Source organism: Schistocerca gregaria, chromosome 1 (assembly GCF_023897955.1).
Source record: "Schistocerca gregaria isolate iqSchGreg1 chromosome 1, iqSchGreg1.2, whole genome shotgun sequence".
NCBI classification, from domain to species: Eukaryota; Metazoa; Arthropoda; class Insecta; order Orthoptera; family Acrididae; genus Schistocerca; species Schistocerca gregaria.
The window spans coordinates 700,826,313-700,849,629 of record NC_064920.1 but is presented as its reverse complement, the minus strand read 5'-3'; the positions used below and the strand labels follow the sequence as shown (position 1 = coordinate 700,849,629).

At 45.6% G+C, this 23,317-nt stretch overlaps 1 protein-coding gene across 1 annotated transcript in view; it reads right to left on the bottom strand.

The window, feature by feature from the left end:
• The window catches only part of LOC126365493 (carnitine O-palmitoyltransferase 1, liver isoform-like), a 135,260-nt gene extending 134,566 nt beyond the window's left edge, over nt 1-694 (bottom strand). Inside the window, exon 1 of the mRNA XM_050008150.1 lies at nt 604-694. The gene's annotated coding sequence lies outside the window, so the exon portion shown is untranslated. The remainder of the gene's footprint in view (nt 1-603) is intronic.
• Between the last annotated feature and the right edge of the window lie 22,623 nt (nt 695-23,317).

Genomic DNA, 23,317 nt, shown 5'->3' with positions numbered 1-23,317 from the left:
AAGAAATGGGAAGTTGCATCAGAGCAACCAAAACAAAGGTAGTACAGATCAAACTGGTCGGAACAACGTAAACAAGCCTTCTCTGAAAGAACGGCAGCCTATTGGAATAAGAAGAACCTAAAGTAGAGTGATTGAGCTATTTGCTTAACATCCTCCATTTAATGGGAGAATTCGCTAATAATAATAACACGAAGAATAGTTGAACTGTCACGTTTGTTCGAGTCGCCCAAGAAAACATTTATGTGCGTGTGTGTGTGTGTGTGTGTGTGTGTGTGCGCGCGCGTGCGCGCCTTGAAAACTCTGCCTATAGGGAAATCTCTAATACACGGATACAGCCGGCTAGAAATTCCGTGGGCCGCGTTTTTTTTCCTGGCAAGTTAGTGAATCGCAAGTTTTTAACCAGACTCGGAACGAATGGGACGAGCGAGTAGCGAGCAGCAGCAGTACTCGGGCAGGAATGCAGGCTGGGAGGTTGAAGGCCGCGGTTGCGCTGTAAACATGTCCCAGAGAGGGCGCAGCCGCCGGGTGGAGAGCCGGTGTGTACTGACTCGCCGCCGCCGCCGCCGCCGCCACATAGCGATGTGTCCGCGCCTGCCTGCCTACCTGTAGAGCGTAGACAGCGCAGCGTGCGGCGACCTGGCCTACGAGTATCGCCCTCCAGCGTCTGGCGGGCTGACCGGGCAATCGGCGGCGGGCGACTGAGCCCAGGCAGGCCGTGGCGAGCCCGCGGCCCGTGCTTCGTCCTTGTTCCCCCCACCCAGGCTGTGGCCGAGCCTCTGGCGGAAACCGAGATGCCATCCCTCCTCCAGACCAGCGAGTGCGTGTATTTGTGCGTGTGCGCGCGGCCGTGTGACGTCTGCAGGTGTACTTCTCCAGCTGCTTTGCGTAGCCAGTAAAGCGTGTTTGAGCATTAAGTGGCTGTGTGGGTGTGTTGTAATCAGCTGCCAGTCAAGTAACGACCTAAATATACACGCCACTTTCGTAATGGAAAAATTAGGAAGAACGATTAGGTTTTAAGAGCCCAAATGGCTTCGTGGTCATTAAATTTGGGCCACTAGACCAATTGGACAACTACCTGGCTGGAAAACTTCTGTGGTCTACTTGGAAGAAACTGCGTCGGAAACTGCATGAAGTGAATCACTACACCTACTAAAACTCAAATGAAGACGATAGGACGAAGATTTCAGTTCTGCTTCTCTCGAATACGGATCTCCTCTTTTAATCACTGCCAGTTTCGTTCAAATTTTTGTTTCAAATTGCCTATGTCGAAAGGCTTTTATTTACGGAAAAATTTAGACAAGTTTTATTTACTGACGTCGCACACGACGAACCGACGCAATCATCGTCGAAGGTTGATCGTGAATCTCGTCAGTATACGGAAAATACCTTGTGGGGCTAGTACTCCAGGAAGTGCTTGGATACCTCAGTCAGTAGAGCACTTGCCCGTGAAAGACAAAGATTCGAGTCCCAGGCCAGCACAGCGCTTTAATCTGTCAGGAAGTTCCAATATTTAGATAGCGTAGCAGGAAGAGCATTGTCTGGGTTCAGGTCTAGATATGGCGTACAGTTCAAGGATACTGTGCACAGTGAATTCTGCGCTGGAACAGTTTACAACGACGCCTTTGAATAACAAAACGAAACCATCGAACGTTCTCTGCGCGAAATTAGGGAACAGACAATATCAAGAAACGGTGCCAACGTATCTATTCAAATATTATATACACATCAAATAAAGTTTTGCATCACATCGGTTCTGAGAGCTCCGGAACCAGTAGAGAAAACTGGAATAGAGATAAACATGAACATCATTTCCGTCCTTTTTATTCCTCATGAAAACCACACATTGCATGTTGTACCACAATACAGCGACACCTTCAGAGGTGGTGGTCCAGATTGCTGTATACACCGGTACTTCTAATACGCAGTAGCGCGCCCTCTTGCACTGATGCTTGGCTTTATTCGTCAAATGGTTCAAATGGCTCTGAGAACTATGGGACTTAACATCTATGGTCATCAGTCCCCTAGAACTTAGAACTACTTAAACCTAACTAACCTAAGGACATCACACAACACCCAGCCATCACGAGGCAGAGAAAATCCCTGACCCCGGGAACCCGGGCGTGGGAAGCGAGAACGCTACCAGCGTGGCATACTATCCACCAGCTCATCAAGGCACTGTCGGTCCAGATCGTCCCACTCCTCAACGGCGATTCGGCGTAGATCCCTCAGAGTGGCTAGTGGGTCACGTCGTCCATAAACAGCCCTTTTCAACCTATTTCAGCCATGTTCGTTACGGTTCATGTCTGGAGGACATGCTGGCCACTCTGGTCGAGCGATTTCGTTATCCTGAAGGAAGTCATTTACAAGATGTGCACGATGGAGACGCGAATTGTCGTCCACGAAGACGAATGCCTCGCCAATATTCTGCCGATATGGTTGCACTATTGGTCGGAGGATGGCATTTACGAATCGTACAACAGTTACGACGCACGTAATGCCACCCCAAAACAGCAGGGACCCTCCACCTTGCTGCACTCGCTGTACAGTGTGTCTAAGGCCTGACCGGGTTGTCTCCAAAAACAACTCAGACGATTGTCTCGTTGAAGGCATATGCGACACTCATCGGTGAAGAGAACTTGATGCCAATCCTGAGCGGTCCATTCGGCGTGTTGTTGGGCCCATCTGTACAGCGTTGCAGGGTTTCGTGGTGGCAAAGATGGACCTCGCCATGGACATGGGAAGTGAAGTTGTGCATCATACAGTCTATTGCGTACAGTTTGAGTCGTAGCACGACGTCCTGTGGCTGCACGAAAAGCATTATTCAACACGATGGCGCAGCTGTCAGTGTTTCTCCGAGCCATGATCCCTAGGTAGCGGCCATACACTGCAGTAGTAGCCCTTGGGAGGCCTGAGCAAGGCATGTCATCGACAGTTCCTGACTCTCTCTGTATCGTGGCTGAACTACAGACAACACGAGCCGTGTGCCTCCTTCCTGGTGGAATGACTGGAACTGATCGGCTGTCGGACCCCCTCCGTCTAACAGGCGCTGCTCATGCATGGTTGTTTACATCTTTGGGCTGGTTTAGTGACATCTCTGAACATTCTAAGGGACTGTATCTGTGATACAATATCCGCAGTCAACGTCTGTCTTCAGGAGTTCTGAGAACCGGGATGACGCAAAACTTTATTTTGATGCGTGTATTATATAAAATTTCTTACCCAATGATTACGCTGGAGAATAGTATTGTGTAATCTTCATGAAAAAAAATTGGCAGCGGTGAAAATGCAAACGTCTGAGCTGTGTTCCAGGATCATGACCAATTTAACTCATCCTTTTGTCAAATTTTCGAAATTTATTTCGCGCATGCCGACATATATTTATCATTTCTGATAGTTATAACAATGAAATTCAGTCAGAATTATTATTATTTACTGGTATCCACTATTTAAACTGCGAATTCGTCGGTCAATGCACGTACGAAAAAAATCGTGATCTAGTAATCATAATCTTTTTGTACCTGCTACTGATATTTATGAAACAGACAGAACCTACGTGTTTGCTTTTGCAAATACTACTTGAATAACTTCTCATCTGAAAATCAGTCACGTTGTGTTATCCACACTTTACTTAGAAGCATGGTGGATAAAAATACGGTTGAAACTTCCTGGAAGATTAAAACTGTGTGCCGGACCGAGACTCGAACTCGGGACCTTTTCCTTTCGCAGGCAAGTGCTCTACCATCTGAGCTACCCAAGCACAACTCACACCCCGTCCGTCGTACTTGGGCAGCTCAGGTGGTAGAGCACTTGCCCGCGAAAGGCAAAGGTCCCGAGTTCGAGTCTCGGTCCGGTACACAGTTTTAATCTGGCAGGAAGTTTCATATCAGCGCACACTCCGCTGCAGAGTGAAAATCGTATTCTGAAAGCCGGTTGGTATGGCCGAGCGGTTCTAAGTGCTTCAGTCTGGAACCGTGCGGCCGCTACGGCCGCAGGTTCGAATCCTGCCTCGGGCATGGATGTGTGTGATGTCCTTAGGTTAGTTAGTAGTTCTAAGTTCTAGGGGCCTGATGACCTCAGATGTTAAGTCCCATAGCGCTCAGAGCCATCATCTTATTCTGAAAAATACGGTTCTCGCATGAGGGTACCGGATACGGCGTTCCATAAGAGGGTGCCTGTCCCTTCCCTAATGACCTCGATGTCGACGGGACGTTAAACCCTAGTCTTCCTTCCTTCCTACCTACATGGCACCAAATGCGGTTTACCCACACGTCAGCTGTAGCAGACACGCTACAGGCCCCTCGCTGTCGGGGATCCCACAGACTCACTGTCTACTTTAGTGTGGTAAAATTAATTGTTACAAATTGTGAATTGAAGCTGGTAATGCTGTGTAGGATTATGTGTGCCCTGAATTAAATTAAACGTCCTGTGGCATTGTTGGCGGGAAAATACCACTGGTTGGGTTAGCCCGCAAGTCGGAAACGCTGTTCTTTCCCCGCGCAACTTGGCCCCTTTCCTTGCGGATATGCGAGAGGTGTGTCGTATATGGATTTGTGGAGTCTAGGTGAGTATAACACATTCGTGTATAGTGTAGTGTATTGCTTTGTTGCATGATGATAGGAAAAGGGAGAGGGTGAAGCTCCGTGCCGTCACATAGCATACTCTCTCGAAGAGCACCAAGGAGGCCGCCGAACTTAATATCACCATCGGACGGCTGGATGACCATCATCAGTAACACATGCCCTCACTTCATCAGACACTGCGCAGAGGTTTGGAACTTAATCCGGGATATTGGCGCAACGAGTGGTGACCAGTTACTGTACGCCACAACCTCTCCTCCACTTACCGACCGGGTACTGACAATGAAAATTTCATCCAACATCGGGAATCCAGCCGGCTTTCCTCTGAATTGTGCTTCACCACACTGCACAGCATGCGCTAGCGACCTTGTCTACAGAAGCTTTGCTGGTACTTCTACACCACATTTTACCTATTAGAAATTGGCGCTAAATTTTTATTTGCATGCGATGGAGCTGCATCGCAATACAGGGCTGCTACAAATGATTCATTCGTTTTCAAAGCTCTACATCTTCAAAAGCATTATATGCACCCATATGATTGATGCATGAAGAGAAACATAAACTCAACGAGTTTGCACTCCGCGTACCAGTTGGTGTTACGAGTACAGTGCCTTGACAAAATGATGACAAAATAAGAAAATAGGTTTTTGTGTTGGAATATGTGAGAAATTTATTTGTTACAGCAGTGCAGCGTGCATTCAGAAGACATTGCGGAAAAGAAACGCCATGTAAACAGGGCATTCTGCGTACTTCCAGCATGCTGGAGTAACTTGGGTCAGCAACTTCTGTTAATCAATATATGAAAACCACTCCAAGTTGCAAATATTTTATTTTTCCAAAATGCAACGGAGTGTGCGCTGATATGAAACTTCCTGGCAGATTGAAACTGTGCTGGACCTATAATCTAACTCGGCAACTTTCCTTTCCAGGAAGATTGATTTTATTTTTCATTCGATGACTAGTTTCGAGTCGAGACCCATTTTCAAATCAACATAACAAAGTCAAAACAGCATTTCGGAAGATGTCAACAAAATGTGTAATGTACATTCACATTGCATACAGATAACTGTGCTGGTATCGACAGTTTGGGGACAATGGTTGTCTCTGTAAAAAGAGTGTGGCAGGTGCTACCGTGAAGAGAGTGAGGCAAAGATTAGTACACAGTCCAAAAAAATCACGGCCTGCGCGAGCCACGAATTTGGAATGTCACAGCAAAATTTTGCGATGGCGGTTGCATTTCAAACCATATCGTCTGCAGCTCACGCAACAAGTAAAATCAGGAGATTATGGACGGCGCCTTTAATTCTTCACCACAATGAATTCGAGGAAGAACATTTAGCCTCCTAGGTGATGAAGCACCCTTCCATATATCTAGAAATGTTAATCGTGATAGTGCGGGGCAGTAAACATCCTGATGAAATTGTCGAGCATGAACGACATTCACCGAGCCTTAATTGTAGAGTGTTGTACAAGGGAGAGGATGTTATTGTGGGTGGCCGGTATTCTCTTTCTACAACACAAATGCACACGTGAATTAATACGGTTCTTTATTTACAAGAAGCTGCTACTTAACTTGAATAGAGTCCATGTTCATGGTACCAGCTCATCAGTTATAGCCCTCTTGCAGACAATATCGGCAATGTTGCTGTTACAGACTTTAGTCTCACTAATGTGGTCGCTATGTACTGTTGTAGCCTGGGATGCACGATATCCACTCCGAGAGTGAATGACACACGCCAAACTGGGGTGTCAGAGAGGCCGTCCGGTCAGCGGCAGTGGCCTAAATACATGCTGTCGAAACGGTGTTGGCTGCCTGTTGCTTGTCAGTGTGTCTCTGGCCCCTCTCACGATAGACTAGCTTGATCTAGCGCCTATTATCGATCCTCACGCTACATCTTTGGCGGCCGGTGTGCTGTCGACAGCTTACTCCAGCACGTTGCTCATTCCCAAAATGCCGCTCAGTTGTCATGTAGGGAGGATGCGAACGACAAGGGGGGGGGGGGGCAGAGAGGGTGGGGGGCGGGGGTGACGCGCGGAGGTAGGACGCTGAACGTAGACATGAGCCGGGATAGGGCTTGTGAGGCAACGGGAACATCCTTTGTAAAACTGCTGTCACAGCACACGTAAAGAGCTGATGGCTTGACCTGGGCCGGCCGCCGTGGTCTCGCGGTTAAGGCGCTCAGTCCGGAGCCGCGCGACTGCTACGGTCGCAGGTTCGAATCCTGCCTCGGGCATGGATGTGTGTGATGTCCTTAGGTTAGTTAGGTTTAAGTAGTTCTAAGTTCTAGGGGACTGATGACCACAGATGTTAAGTCCCATAGTGCTCAGAGCCAGAGCTTGACCTGGGACGATGGCGGCAACGGTGATGGTGGCGGTGATGGTGGCGGCGATGGCGGGTCTGGGTCCATCGGGTCGGCGGGTGGGGACGGCGGGGTCGAGGTCACTTCGTCCATCCGCTTCTCCTGGGGTGCCTTGATGGCAACCTTTGGTTCTGGTGGCGGCGCTGCAAACCATCGTGAACTGCAATCAAGTACATATAAGAGCCAATGCAAACGGATCACGCCAGTTTCCCAGCGCCCACGGTTGCCATAAACCGTGAAAAGAACAAGATCGCGCGGCGCAAACGATATTTGCAGACCATTGGCGGCGCCGGATGCTGCGGTGGGTGTAGCGAGTACAACAGCGTCCGTTGGCAGCGGCCATGCAGAAGTTCCGCCAGTGATGGTGCGTCTCGTGGGTGGCAGCGATAGGAGGCGTGAAACACTTGCAGCTCCTGTTCCCTTATGTGGGTGGTGCGAAGTTTGGCCATGTGCTGTTTGAAAGTGAGTAGAAAGCATTTTGCTTCTCCGTTGTACTGGAGGTGAAACAGAGCACTTGTTAGATGACGAAAGCCATTTCGTTCACAAAACTGTTCAAAATCACGTGAACTGAACTGTGGTCTGTTGTCTGACACAAGTACTTCTGGCAAACGTTCTATGTAAAATATGGAGGACAACACTTGAAGGGTGCAACGTGATGCTGTAAAAGCCATATGCACCACAAATGGGAACGTGCTAAAAGTCTACCACTATGAGTCAATGAGTATTCCAAAATGCTATTGCAAAGTCTATGTGCACTCGTTGCCATGGCAATTGAGTCTTAGGCCAAGCCGAGAATGTCTGTGGCAGAGCGGATTGGCTTTCCGCCATGCCCGACACTGTGACTTCATCTGTACAATTTGGGAGTCCATGCCCTGCAAGTACACAGCCGTCGCCCTAAATGTTTAGTGCGAACAATTCCGCAATGTTCTTGCTGAAGCAATCGCAGCACATCCTTCTACAACACTTTGGGAATAAGCATACGCGATTGTCCACTGTCATTTTACTGTTCAATGAACGAGGACAAGACGTGCGAATGTAATCTTGAGATGCATCAAAATCAGAGTCTGGACAAATGGAAAGGCGAGATATAACTCCTGCATTGCCATGCTTTGCCGTACATCTGTAGACAATTTCATACTGATACTGCGAAAGCAACAAAGCCCAATGATACAATGTTTGAGCAGTGCGTATAGGAACAGGCTTTGAAGAATGAAACAGGGACTGCAAAGGCTTGTGATCTGTCACTAAAAAGAACTTGCAATCGTACAAATAGTGATAGAATTTAGTCACACCGTACACAATTGCGAGAGCTTCCTTTTTTTAAAAAAAATAAAATAAAATATAAACGGTTCAAATGGCTCTGAGCACTATGCGACTTAACTTCTGAGGTCTTCAGTCGCCTACAACGTAGAACTAATTAAACCTAAATAACCTATGGACATCACACACGACCATGCCTGAGGCAGGATTCGAACCTGCGACCGTAGCGGTCGCTCGGCTCCAGACTGTAGCGCCCAGAAGCGCACGGCCACTCCGGCCGGCCTTCTTTTTCAATTTGTGAATAATTGCACTGAGTAGAGGTAACAATGATTCCGTAGGCAGAAGCGTCGACTTTCAAAACTGCTGGCTTGGCTGTCACAGAGCATAGCATTTTTGAGTTTCTGAAATGCGTCTTGATAGTCTTTTGTCCACACAAAAGGTACATTTTTGCGACGCAAGCGATGTAATGGCGCCGCGATCTGAGGAGCCTTCGGTATGAACCGAATGTAGTATGTCACCTTGCCTAGTGCTGACTGCAGTTAACACGCATTGCGAGGAATGGGCAGGTCACGGATTGTAAGCAAATGAGATTTGAGAGGGTGCACACCCTGACTTTTATCACATGACCTAGATACTGCAGTTCTGTTTGAAAAAAGTCTGATTTTTCCAGACCACACTTGAGTCCTGCTTCCGACAACACTCGAAAAAGAGTACGCAAATTGGCAAAGTGTTCCTCTGGTGTTCGACCTAAGACGACAATATCGTCAAGGTAATTTGAACAAAATGGCGCTTTTGCAGTCAGCTGTTCCAAGTAACGTTAAAAATGGCGGGTGCGGAAGCACTACCGAAGGACAAAAGCAAATTCTTGAACAGTTCTAAGTGTGTATTTACAACAAAAACTTTCTGTGATTCTTCATCCAATCGAATTTTCAAGTAGGCATCATGCAGATCTATCTTAGAAAAGTAACGTCTTGTACCAAGCCTGTCCATGAGTTCCTCAAGGTCAGGTAACGGGTAAGTGTCAACTACTGTCTGTGGGTTGATGTAGACTTGAAGTCAACACAAATGCGGATGCGAAAAGAAGGCTTAGGCAACAAAACGAGAGGACTTCTCAATTGACGGTCTTGAATGGGAGCAATTACACCATTATCTTGCAATTCTTTCAATTCATTGGCTACTTTGTTTCTTAAAGCAATTGCACTTAGGCTGTGCAGTGTTTTTCAATGCAACGTGCGCTACAAAGTTATTAGCTTTTCCCATTCCTTCTGAAAATAGTTCAGGAAATTCTTGAAGCAAGCTAGCTGCACTGTCTTTCCGATTAAAAGAAGTCACCGAAACTACATTGTCTTGGATGATAAGTCCAAACCAATCAAAGGCATCTAAAGCGAATATGTTCTCACTGTCTCCTGATTTCAACATAGTGCAATTCACTGTCCTACTACGAGATTTGTAAGTGGCAGGCAAACTACACTGTCCAAGCACTGGAATTTCTTGTCCGTTGTACGTTCACTGTATGTGCACGAGACTGTTTCTACCGGGAGTGGGCAAAATTTCCGTCTTTGCGCCGTTGCAAAAAGACCGCTTGGACATGGCCTTGTTTTCCACACGTGTAATACGTTGCGTTACGTGATGAGCAATCGTGTCTGTTAAGGAGAGAAAAACATCTAAGGCAAGACCTGTTTACGTATCTACTTGGCTGTCTACGCTGCTGTCCGCGCGCTCGTTGTTGTGGCTGCTTGGAGCGGTCGCGAACAAGGGGCGACTCGACACGACAGATCGGACCCTGGTCAACCGTATCGGCCGCTACGGCACCTGAATGATATTGCTCTCAGATTTGCAATACTTGGGGAAGTGATGGATCAGAGTACTTTACGATCTGTTCCCGTAATCTACTATCTGGGACACTGAATGTTATTGCACCGCGGAACTTAAAATCACTGCAAAAGTTGCCACAACTACACTTACATTTACACTCCCTAGTCGTGGCCGTTAGTTCTGTGTACCACTGGCAATACTTCTGAACCGGCTTTTTCTGCAAGGGAAAACACTTACATCTCGCTGCAGCTAATTGAACTTACTGGTCACAGTATTGAGTTAACCGCAGGGATTACTTGGTCATAGCTGAGTTCATGGCTGAGTTTTTGTAAACTGGGGATCCTGCGATAGAAAGGAAATATATTAATTGTACAGCAACTTGAACACGTTGAACTTGAAGATGTGCTTGGAACTGAGACAGATATTCGAGCCATTTCTCTTCTGTGTCGGAGCGGTGGTATGCTGGTGGGCGGCACGCGTTGGGCTGGTTGGTTGGTCGGTTGTGCGGCCGACGCAACTTGTGTAGCTAGTAGTCGTTGTACCGTCGTCGGTAACGTTGCGCTTTGTTGGTTCTGAAACTGAAAAACTTGTGTTATATCCACCACATTGGCCGTCTGCTGCTGAGGGGCGGCGGCATGAGGTGGAGGGGGGGGGGGGGGGGGGGCAGGGTAGCGATCTTTTACACGAATACGAAGAGCAGGCAAAGCCTCTGAAAAAAGAAATTTCATTAGTTCTGTGGCTTCCCTCCTACAATACATGCAAGAACACAAAAAATTAGCAATTAGAAATACTTGAAAACGATCACTCCTGCAAGCAAAGACACAAGAGAAGCAAGCAAAATCTTCGGCCAAGTTGATTAACTTAGATCTCCACTGAATCATCCTGGTCGCCACTGTAGAATTCTCATCGCCGCTGTAGACTCTTGTACCGTAGGAAACAAGGGAGAGGACGTTGTTATGAGTGGCCGATATCCTCTTTCTACAACACAAATGCACACGTGAATTAATACAGTTTTTTTCCCAAGAAGCTGCTACAATACTTAACTTGAATAGAGTGCATTTTCATGGTACTAGCTCATCAGTAATAGCCCTCTTGCAGACAATATCGGTAATCTTGCTGTTACAGACTTCAGTCTCGCTAATCTCGTCGCCATGTGCTGCTGTAGAGTGAGATGCACGATACCCACTCCGCGAGTGAGTGACGCACGCCACCGGTCAGCGCTGGTGGTCTGAATACATACTGTCGAGAGGGCGCTGGCGACGTGTCGCTTGTAGGTGTGTCTCTGGCCTCTCTAGTGACAGGCGTGCATGATGTAGCGGCTTCTATCGATCTTCGCGCTACATCTCTTGCGACCAGTGTGCTGGAGACAGTTTACGCCAGCACATTAATTTCTCTGTGCAGTATCAACGACAAAGACGTGTGGCCCGCGTTTCTTCTATAAGAAAACTGTGTCGGGTACCTCTTACTGTGATACCTTTCAGTTGTGGTTGTTTCCATACCTGATGGCGGATTCGGAGAATTTCGTCTTCTAACAGACCAGGCACCCCCTCATTGGAGCATCAATGTTCGTCGCTAAGTAAATGACGAACTTTCGCATTGCTGGATTGGGTATAGTGGTGAAGATGGTTTGGCTCTACTGACTCCTGACCTAACGCCTTATGATTTTTTATGATTATCTTATGATTTTGGGTTACGTTAAGGACCATGTTTACCTACCTCTACTAGCAAGAGCACTGGAACCACTCAGACAAAGCATCAATGTCGCATTGATGACAGTTGCCAGAATAATGCTGCAGAAGGTGTGCAACGAGCTTTACATGGACATGTGTCATGTGACTTGAGGGGTACTCATAGGACATTTGTAGAGAGAAAAATACCAACTTGGTGAGTTTACGCTTCTGTTCATGTGACAATCATCTTTGCAGATGCAATAATTGAGAAAATAAAGAGCTTTTGAAACGAATGACTCATTTATAGTAGCCCTGTATTATTGACACAGAATGTTTACATTACGCCGTCAACAGAGCCCTCCTAAAAATCATTTGTTCATATATCCTTCCGCCAACGATGTTGGACAGTAAGCGAAGCAGTCTGGCAATCAGAATTCCTTTGAATTAAGGTTAGTGGTAACGGAGATCACAGAGTGCTGCTTTTGTGATCCTGCTTTACATTCCTTTCCCAAATTTTAAGTTCTGCCAGTTCGCCCCCGCAGTAAGTTTGTATCCATTTTCCAATGAATTTCTATACATTTTGGACAAGTACTTTCACAATAATGGTTTTCATTCAGATATACCAATTTGCACATTCTCTCTCGCCGAATGTCACACAGCCAGGTTTTCAGCTTCCACGGCTGCGTACAACACACATCAGGCTCCCACCTGGTATATTGCGACATATTACTTTGTAGTGCGGTCCTATAGAGTGTCGCGAAATATTGTTCCATCCGCAGGTATACAATAAGACTGATTTTAATTTTCGGTATCAGCAATAAACTATTTCGATACAGTCCGCACTAGAAAGCGTCGAAACGCACGGCAATAGTTATTTCCCCTTGCTGACAATTTGAGACATTGGGTAAACCCTTCCCAGTTAGTGAAAACAAGAGTAAGACGGTACTCACATCGTCAGTTTCGATGTATAAGTTACTCGTCTTAAGTAGGTAGCACGCCAAAAATTTTATTTCATCGGGACCCTTAATGTTCTTATAAGGAAAGCTAGTGCCCAAGTTGGAATCGAAATGAAGTCCCACGCTTCTTAACAGAACGTAGGGGAACGACGTACTAGGCGAGGTCCTAATGGAGGGGGTTTGCCGTTGCCTTCCTCCGACCGTAATGGGGATGAATGATGATGAAGACGACATAACAACACCCAGTTATGTCGGCACAGGTGAAAATCCCTGACCCCCCCGGAAATCGAACGCAGTCCCCCGTCCTGGGGAAGCGAGAACGCTTCCGCGAGAGCACGAGCTACGGACAGTGCGCAAACTAGTGAAAGAAAATCGTTTTAGCCGCCAACGTCACATAAGTGGGCCTCAAGCAAAACGTTTAAGAAATATATGTGTGTATTGTTGAAAACGAGCCCGACAATGCTAATGGCCCCGCGATCTTCGCAAGCATCAGTTAGACTGCTTGTTGTTCTTATAGCGTCTTTTATCTTCGTGAATATTCAGTACGGCTGCTCCCTCGTGGTTGGTAGTACCTAAGTTCGAATGGTTTTGACCAAGACCGCGTTAAAATCCAACAGATTGTATTAGCACCTAGTCCAATGGGATTATTTTGGAGATAACTCTTGGCAAACTGATATAATAACAGTAATAATAATAAACTACTGATGAAAGAACCTGGAAAATTTTGAAGATATTCTAGGCGTAGTAACAATTAATACTCAACCAGTATAACAAACACAATTGGAGAAATGAAGTTTTGAGTAATTACAACTACACCACAGACACAGAGTTACTGTTATATAAACCTACACTCAGTTTAAACTGCGGTGTCTGGTGTTGCTTGGAATGTAGGTAAAACTCAAATCCATGATTCACTAGTACATAGGTTAATAATCAGTGACACTGTAGTAATTAAACATTTGTCTGTAGTACCTCTCCATTTATCAAATCATACCGAAAACTGGAAGTCCGAGGAAGACGCGTTTTTTCTGCTATGGTGCCCAAGATAACGAATATTTTGAGCATCATGTAATTATAAATTACTGACAAGATGTTTGATAAAATTTTGATTCTGAGAATTTGACTATCACTGTCAGTTTCAAGAAATGATGTTCTTTTTTAAAAAAATTTGTGGTGTGTCATAGCATGTATCCTTGAATTAATTTACCGTTGACCCTTTTTAATCTGCTAGAACCACAAAATGACTATTAAAGTATTTGCAAATGTTTTTGAATTACTGTTCACAGCACAAGTGTGGTGTCATCTGCAGAGCGGGGTGCCAAAGCAAGGTTGTTAGCTTGCAACACAAGCTCGACAAACGATAATCCTCGGAAGTCGGATCGACGAATGAGCGACACCGGCGTAGCCATGCCCACAAACGTTGCGCTGCGCAAACGCAGCGGTCCGCTACTTACGGCCGAGCACAGGACCGCTCAGTTCGGTCCAGCATCGTCTTCTAGTCGGCCAGCTTTGTGTCCAGTGTATTAGGCAGAACGCTGCGTGAAAGTTATTGTTAAATGTACTCCGAGTGAGAGACTTTACTTTGTTTGAGTCAAGCGATTCACTAAAGGTCAGAGACAGGTGTAAATACTCATGATATCCCAGTGGAAACGGATTGTACAAAGTAGTTCTTCTTACCTACTTTGTAATAAAGTGCGTCAGTATTTTATAGAATCCACTTGGTTTCCTACCAGAGTAAACCAAAGAACCCTCTTTCTACCAGCAAGTGCGCTCGTATTTTTGTCCGGCACATAAACAGGTATAGTTGTTCGGTGTAATTGTGATACTACCTTTTGCTATGGCTAGTTGTACTGTTTGAACTTCCACTATATTCCATATGGTTTCTACATTTACCTGTTGTCGACAACTGACAGAACATGGCCGTCTTGAACATATTTGCTAACCAGTGAGATGTAGTGGAGCGAGTACTAATGTTGGTCCAAAAGTACGCCCCCACAAAGGACCTTCGCCCCCCAAACGTTGCCTGCAATGACTGCATGTTAGAGTCAGTAGGGTGGGAACTAGTAAATGTTGTGCTGTCACATTCACAATCGGCACAAGCAGCTTTAGTCACAGCTGTGTTTCTGGTTTCATCTTGGAGCATCATACTGTTTTACTCCCCCGTGGGATATCAGTGCAGGAGGACAGGTGGCCGTGAGTAACGGAGCAACGAACTGTCACCGTCGCAGGTCTTTTCATCATCAGTGTTCTGTCCAAAGGCAGGTTTTCACGTGGTGACTCTCCATGTTATCCTGTCTTCTGCCATCCTCTGCCTTCTGCCATCAGTTTCCCTTTATGTCGTCCGTTATCTCGTATCGCCTCTTTCCTCTCAGTCTCCTCCCACGAACTAGACATTCCAGAGCGCCTGTTAGCAGTCACATCGAATGTCCCATCCAGTTCTTCTTCAAATGGTTCAAATGGCTCTAAGCGCTATGGGACTTAACATCTGAGGTCATCAGTCCCCTAGAACTTAGAACTACTTAAACCTAAATAACTTAAGGACATCACACACATCCATGCCAGAGGCAGGATTCGAACCCGCGACCGTAGCGGTCGAGCGGTTCCAGACTGAAGCACCTAGAACCGCTCGGCACACCTTTCTCTTATAACCTGCAGTAACCTTCTCATCTCACCAACCCTTTCCAACACTATTTTGTTGCTTCCATTTTTCATCCAGCTTATCCTCTCCGCTCCTCACGTCATCCACATCTCAAACGTTTCTACTCTTCTCTCGTCTCAGTGTCCATGTTTCTGCCCTGTAGAGTACCAAACCCCTGAAAAAACATCTACCTTTTCTTCAGATCTTTAGCTAGTCGGCTACATAATAATCTCCTCCTCCTATTGAAGGCCTTCATCACCACAACAATGCGAGTTCTTACTGCCTGGTGGCATCTCAAGTCCTCAATAATGGTATTTCCTAGGTATTTAAATGCTCTCACTTAGCTAATAACAACTTGTCCTGTCTTAATATACGCTGATCTCCTTCCTTTGCCGATCACCATCCTCTTTGTTTTTGCTATTTGGATTCCACACAAGCATCATTCAATTTTTTTAGCATTCTATTTACAGCTCGTTCACTTTGTGCCACTAATACCATGTTATCAGCAAATCTCATAGATTCTATTCTCTTTCCACCAATGCAGGCTCTTCATTTTGCATATAGGCTTCCATAGGAGCAAATATATAATACTGTACCAGTGATGTGTAAATATCTTTACTTAACTTTGATCAGTTTTGAAGTACAATTCGATATCATAGTCCAATGTTTACAGTAATAAAGAGTTGAACTTCTATCACGTTGAACGATTCTTGAGCGCTCTTTTTCCAGCCGCAGCGATGTCGGAGGTTTGAAGTTTTACCGGATTCTCGATACTCACGGTACACTCGTGAAATGGTCTAAGGGAAAAATCCCCACGTCATCGCTACCTCGGAAATGCTGTGTCCCATAGCTAGTGCGTTGACTATAACACCACGTTCAAATCCACTTAAAACTTGATAACCTGCCATGGTAGCAGCAGTAACCGATCTAATGACTGCGTAAGACGAGTGTTGTCTTGTATAGGCGTCGCTGACCGCAGCGCCGTATTCTACCTTTTTACATATCTCTGTATTTGAATAGGCATACCTATAGCAGTTTCTTTGGCGCTTCATTGTAGATCAACACTAAAGACACAGTAGGAGTGGCAGTACGCGGTGTAGTATGTGATATCGACTCCACAACCAACTTAAAGGACACTGATTGACTGCCGCGGACTGTGCTATGTCCATTCCTCAGAAGTCGCTCTTGTCGGTGGCCGTTATAGGCCGGACGCTGCTCGCTCGCACCATTGGCCGCGGCATTGCCCTGCGCGACCGCTGTCGGCGTCCTCCGATAGCTTCCTATGTGCTGCCAGCTATCGCCGGCCGCCGCCCCCGGTGGTATCGATGGGAACGACGTCACACACACTGAAGAGGAAGTGAGTGAGATTGCGTATTGTACCTCGGTCGTCATTATCGGCTACACTAAAGCACCAAAACAACTGGTGTAGTCATGCATATTCAAATACGGATGTATGTAAAAAGGCAGAATACGGCGCAGCGGTCGGTAATGCCTATATAAGACAACAGGTGTCTGACGCAGTTGTTAGTTCGGTTACTGTTGCTACAATGGCAGGTTATCAAGCTTTAACTGAGTTTGAATGTGGTCTTATAGTCGGCGCACGAGCGATGGGACACAGAATCTCCGAGGCAACGATAAAGTGGCGATTTTTCCTTAGACTATTTCACGATTATACCGTGAATATCAAGAATCCGGTAAAACATCAAATCTCCGACATCACTGCGGCAGGAAAAAGTTCCTGCAAGAACGGGACCAACGGCGACTGAAGAAAATCGTGCAACAGGACAGAAGTGCAACACTTCCGCAAATTGCTGTAGATTGCAATGCTGGACCATCAACAAGTGTTAGAATGCAGACCATTCAACGAAACATCATCGATACGGGCTTTCGGAGCCGAAGGATCACTCGTGTACCCCTGTTGATTGCACGACACGAAATTTTACGCCTCGACTGAGCTCGTCAACACCTACATTGGACTGTTGATGACTGGAAATATGTTGCCTCGTCGGACGAGTCTCGTTTCAAATTATATCGAGTAGATGAACTTGTACAGGTATGGAGACAACCTGACGAATCCACGGACCCTGCATGTCAGCAGGGGACTGTTGAATCTGGTGGACGCTCCGTAGTGGTGTGGGGCGTGTACTGTTGGAGTGATATAGGACCGCTGATACGTCTAGACACTATTCTGACAGGTGGCACGTACGTAAGCATCCTGTCTGACCACCTGCATCCCATTCATGTCCACTGTGCATGCCGTCGGAGTTGGGAAATTCCAGCACGCCAGTGTGACACTCCACATGTCGATATTTGCTACAGAAGGCTCCAGCGACACTCTTCTGAGTTTAAACACTTTCGCTGGCCACCAAACTCCCCACACATGGACATTATTGAGCACATCTGGGATGCCTGGCAACGTGCTGTTCAGAAGAGATCTCCACACTCTCGTCCTCTTACGGATGTATGGACAGCTCTGCAGGATTCATGGTGTCAGTTCCCTCCAGCACTACTTCAGAGATTAGTCGAGTCCATGCCACGTCGTGTTGCGGCACTTCTGCGTGCTCACGGGGGCCCTACACGATATTAGGCAGGTGTACCAGTTTCTTTGGCTCTTCAGTGTAGGTTGTTACAAATACCGGATATTCCAAATAGTAACTGCTGCACTGGTTGAAGTGTAGAAGGTGAGTTGGACTATTGTCTGTAACACGGTTCTGCATTTGCATTCCAGAAAGCAGAAAAACTTGGAAGTCTGCTTCACACGCACTAACCGATTCTTCATTTGTCAATAATCGTGTCGAGCCTCAGTTTTCCTGGCGTAGTGCAGCAATTAGACATGGCATGTACGAAACAAGTCGTTGGAAGTCCTCTGCAGAAGTCTAGTGCCACGCTGCCTCTATAGTCGTCGATAATTGCGAAAATTTTGTTGGTACAGAATTTTGTGCACGAAATGACCTCTTGATTGTGTCCCACGAACGTTCGATGGGATTCATGTTGGGCGATCTGGATGGCCAAATCATTCGCTCCAACTGTCGAGAATGTTCAAACTAATCGGGAACAGTTGTGACCCAGTGACACGGCTCATTGCCATCCATAAAAATGCCATCTGTAGTTGGGAACGTGAAGTTCATGAATGGCCGCAAATGGTCTTCAAGTAACCAAACATAACCATTTCCAGTCAAGGATCGGTTCAGTTGGACCAGAGTATCCAGTCCATTGAGTGTAAATACAGACTGCACCATTATGGACCTACCACCAGCTTTCACAGTGCCTTGTTGACAGTTCGAGGACATAGCTTCATGGGGTCTCTGCCACCCTCCAAACCTATCATCGATTCTTACCAATTGAAATGGGGACTCATCCGACCAGACCACGGTTTTCCAGTCGTCTAGGGTCCAGCCGACATGGTCACGAGCCAGGGATATGCGCTGCACGCTGCAGGCGATGTCGTACTTTTAGCAAACGCACTCCTGTGTATCGTCTTGTGCCATAGTCCATTCCCGGCGGGGTCAGGGATTTTCTCTGCCTCGTGATGACTGTGTGTTGTGTGACGTCCTTAGGTTAGTTAGGTTTAAGTATTTCTTAGTTCTAGGGAACTGATGACCATAGATGTTAAGTCCCATAGTGCTCAGAGTCTTTTTTTCATAGTCCATTAACGCCAAATTTCGCGGCACTGTCCTAACGGATATGTTTGTCGTTCGTTCCCCATTGATTTCTGTAGTCATTTTATGCAGTGTTGCTTGTCAGTTAGCACTGATATCTCTATGCAAACGGCGCTACTCTCGGTCGTTAATGAAGGTCATCGGTCACTGCGGTGCCCGTGTTGAAAGATAACGCCTGAAATCTGGTATTCTCAGCACACTCTTGATACTGTGAATCGCGTAATATTAAATTCCCTAACGATTCCAAAAATGGGGTGTCCAATGCGTCTAGATCCAACTACCATTCCGCGTTCAAAGTCTATTAATTCCCGTCGAGTGGTCATAATCACGCCGGAAACCTTTTTACGTGAACCATCTGAGTACAAATGACGGCACCGTCAATGTACTGTCCCCTTATAACTTGTGCACGCAATACTACCGCTGTCTGATTATGTGCATATCGCTATCCCATGACTTCTTGGCCCCTCAGTCTATAGGTTAGCTTGACTCGCTGCCCATTAAAAATTCATCAAATACGTTTACTCATCAACAAGCCCATCACTCTCCTTTAGAAGCTAGCAGCAGTAAACTTGAAAACCTGATTAGAACTCTCTGGCACGAGGTATCTTAAAACTACATCAAACGCGCAACTGGTTTCACACACTGAAGATATAAACAGTAGCTTGCATTTCGCGATATTTCGCGACACTTTCGCCATCCATAAGCCTTCTTTTATTTATTTATTTATTTTTTTATATTCAGAAGCATAGGTCATGACGAGAAAACTGTAATCGTTAGCTTCATTAAAAAATAAGTCATGTTTCATAGTCACTTTATGTTAACTGTGATTATTCCGGCATAGAGTTTTAGTTCGCTCTAACTAATTTGTTGATAACATTACTTTTATCATTAGTTTGCTTTACTACCGTTTAAAAAATTGTACTGTCAGAGATGAACTCCAACAGATCTGTAACTCTATAATTGGTATATGCAGAGACTGGACAAAAATGTGAAAGCACGGCGAGAAATGCATGCTTTGCTTGCTTGAACATAAATCCGGATGTTAGCCAAGCCTGCAGGTTGCGCTGTTATATTTGACTACGAAGAGCACTTGTGCAAACACCTCAATATGTCGTGGTCAGAACTGTGTTCTGTGTAGTTGTGATTGAATTATGCCGGAGCTCACTGAATTCGAAGGCGGGCAAATTATTGGTGCTCGTATGGTGGGAGCTGAAGTGTATGGTGTTTCAAGAGGCAACATATCGAAGATTTAAACCGCGAATAAGGAAACTGGAAAAACATCATCCTCTAAATCACAACGTCGACAAAAATGTGTGTTGAGTGATCGTGACAGACTGTTACAGAAGAGGATTGTGATAAAAATAAAAGGACGACAGCTGCAAGAGTCACTGGAAAACTGAAGGTCGCAATCTCGAATCCTGTCAGCACCAAAACAACACGAAGGGAGCTCCATAACCAGGAAATTACAGGGCGAGCTCGAATTTCAAAACCACTCATCAGTGATTCAAATACACGTAACAGGAAAACATGGTGCTGAAGCCATAAAATCTGGACTATGGAGCAATGGTCGTATGAGTCTTGTTTCATATTGTTTTCGATTTGTGGCCGAGTCTACGACACAAGAGTGAAGCCTGGCGAGGTTTTGGTGATGGTTTGAGCAGTGATATCGTGGTATTCCAGGGCCCCCATGGGTAATCTGCAAGGCTACATTACTGCCACGTTGCCTGATAAGGGCCTTCCCACGATACAATGTTTGTTCCCTAATGGTGATGCTGTATTCCAATATGACCGGGCCCCGGCGTCGTCCACGGCTGGTTTTGTGAGCCCGAGGATTTTTCCTGGCTACCACAGTCACCAGATCTCAATCTTATTTGTGGCCTGCTACAGGGAGAAGAGTGCGTGACAGCTAACCACCTCTCATGGTTATCTGCACTTGCAACTATTTTAGAGGAAGGACGTGTAAGATTCCCTCAAAAAACGATAAAAGCTTGCTATCCACACCGTATGAGGGATGGTAATGAGTTGTGTTTCTTGCGTTTCCATAATTCTGTCCACCCTTGTATAGGTAGGGATCGTATTTTTGTTTGCAGTTAATGCTGATAATTTGACTCGCACTGGCGCGTACACTGAATACATTTGTAATTTCCTACGTGTTCCCTTTTTTGTCAAGTAAATGACATCATTTATCTTTCCAGCCCCGTGTCATGCCTCAATTTGTTGAAGATAGCAGTTACAGTCATACAGTAAATTTGATTTTATCACACCTGCGCATTGCTTACGTTGCTCGAGCTGATATCCCCTCCAACGTCAACATTATTATCCAAGTACTTTAACTTATCAGCACCGCTTAGTCCTTCACCTCCCAAATTTGGAGGCCTTGAGACGGGAATACCTGGTGATAACAGCTTTGCATACACGAACTGCCAGTGCGAACCGCTGGCATTTAGAGCACCTGCGCTGTGCCAGATGATGTTCATCACGTTGCCCGAAGCACTCCATACATTATTTTCAGTCTGTTTCATACATACTTACAGATGCTGACGCAAACAGAAACTGTGGGGTTAGCGAAATGTACTATCCTTACAATCTGAAGCTAAGCACGAGGAGGATAAATGGCCATGAAAATACTAGGTGACGATGCGTACGCTCAATGGCATTGCAAGTTTCGTCGAGCCCATTTCAGGTCATGTTGGTAATGGCTCTTATTTAGGATGGAGAGGTCTCACGAGGACCAGTTTGCTCTGTAGCTACCTCCTAGATTTTCCCACCATCGTCTCTCTTCTTCGAAACAAGTAAAATGTTTCACATACTTTTAGGATAAATGTTAAATTTATTGAACATATCTTCATCTAACACTACTGTATAATAATATGACAGACACATTGCTTTTAGTGATCAAAACTTTATCACATGTTGGCGTTTGCCAGCTCTGAGCTCTGCCTTAGTAAAAATGTTGAGACGCGGTGTGGCTTGTAGTGTAATTTCGTGTGCTGTGCCGTACAAGTTCAACAAGATCACAATAAAACTAGTTACTTATTATTAATGTAACATTAGGTTTTATATAATAATTGCATTCCCGGCTAATGATCGTTATTTTGTTCATAGAATGAAGGCCTTCACGGCAGGTGTTGTCATCACTTAACACTTCCGGGCTGAGATGCCGTGGACCACACATGAAACTCTCCCCTGACGTTTCACCTTCGACTGCGGAAGGCATCCTCCGAGGACAATCGGCAAACTGCAAAGAGAGCGCGAGTGAGAGCCGTACATATAAGCCATCCAGAGGGCGCCGCTGTCAATCACGTGACGTCGGCTGTGCTATGATGTCTGATATTGCCAACTTTCTCAATTGAAATTAATCGAGTGTCACGCTGTTGCTGAAATGTTGACATCCATATCTTATCCAGCTTAATGCCTTCATCTTTTCTATTAAAATTATTGCAGTGTTTGACAATCTCAATGGCCTCTCTATACATTCGCGCATATTAATGCGACGTCTTTGCTATGACGGTCGTCTCACTAAACTTTATTTCATGATCACCTTCCTGAAACACATGTTCCGCTACAGCCGATTTATCAGTATGTCCTAGGTGGCAGTTCTCGATGTGCTCCTTCAATCCTGTCTCGTAAGGATTCCACACCGACCAGCAGTATTCTGAAAGAGAACAGACGTGCGCAGTGTAGGCAGTCTCTTTAGTAGATATGTACATTTTCTAAGTGTCCTGCCAATAAAACGCAGTCTTTGGTTAGCCTTCCCCATACCATTTTCTATGTGTTCTTCCCAATTTAAGTTGTTGATAATTGAAATTCCTAGGTATTTAATTAAATTTACGGCATTTAGAATTGACTGATTTATGGTGTAACCGAAGTTTAGCGGATACCTTTTAGCACTCATGTGGATTAGGGTCAATTGAAAATTTTCACACCATACAGATATCTTTTCTAAATCGTTTAGCAATTTGTTTTGGTCTTCTGATGATGTTGCTATTCGATAAACGACAGCACCATCTGCAAACAACCTAAGACGACTGCTCACATTGTCTCCTAAATCGTTTATACAGATGAGGAACACCAAAGGGCCTATAACACTACCTTGGGAAACGCCAGAAATCACACGCGTTTTACTCGATGACTTTACTTCAATTACTACGAACTGTGACATGTCTGACAGGAAATCACAAATCCACTCATATAATTGAGCCGATATTCCATAAGCAAGCAATTTCACTACAAGCCGTTTGTGTGGTATAATGACAAAAGCCTTCTGGAAATCTAGAAATACGGAATCAGTTTGAAATTCCCTGTCAATAGCACTCAGCACTACGGGTGAGTAAAGAGCTAGTTGTGTTTCACAAGAAGGATGTTTTCTAAATAGGTGTTGC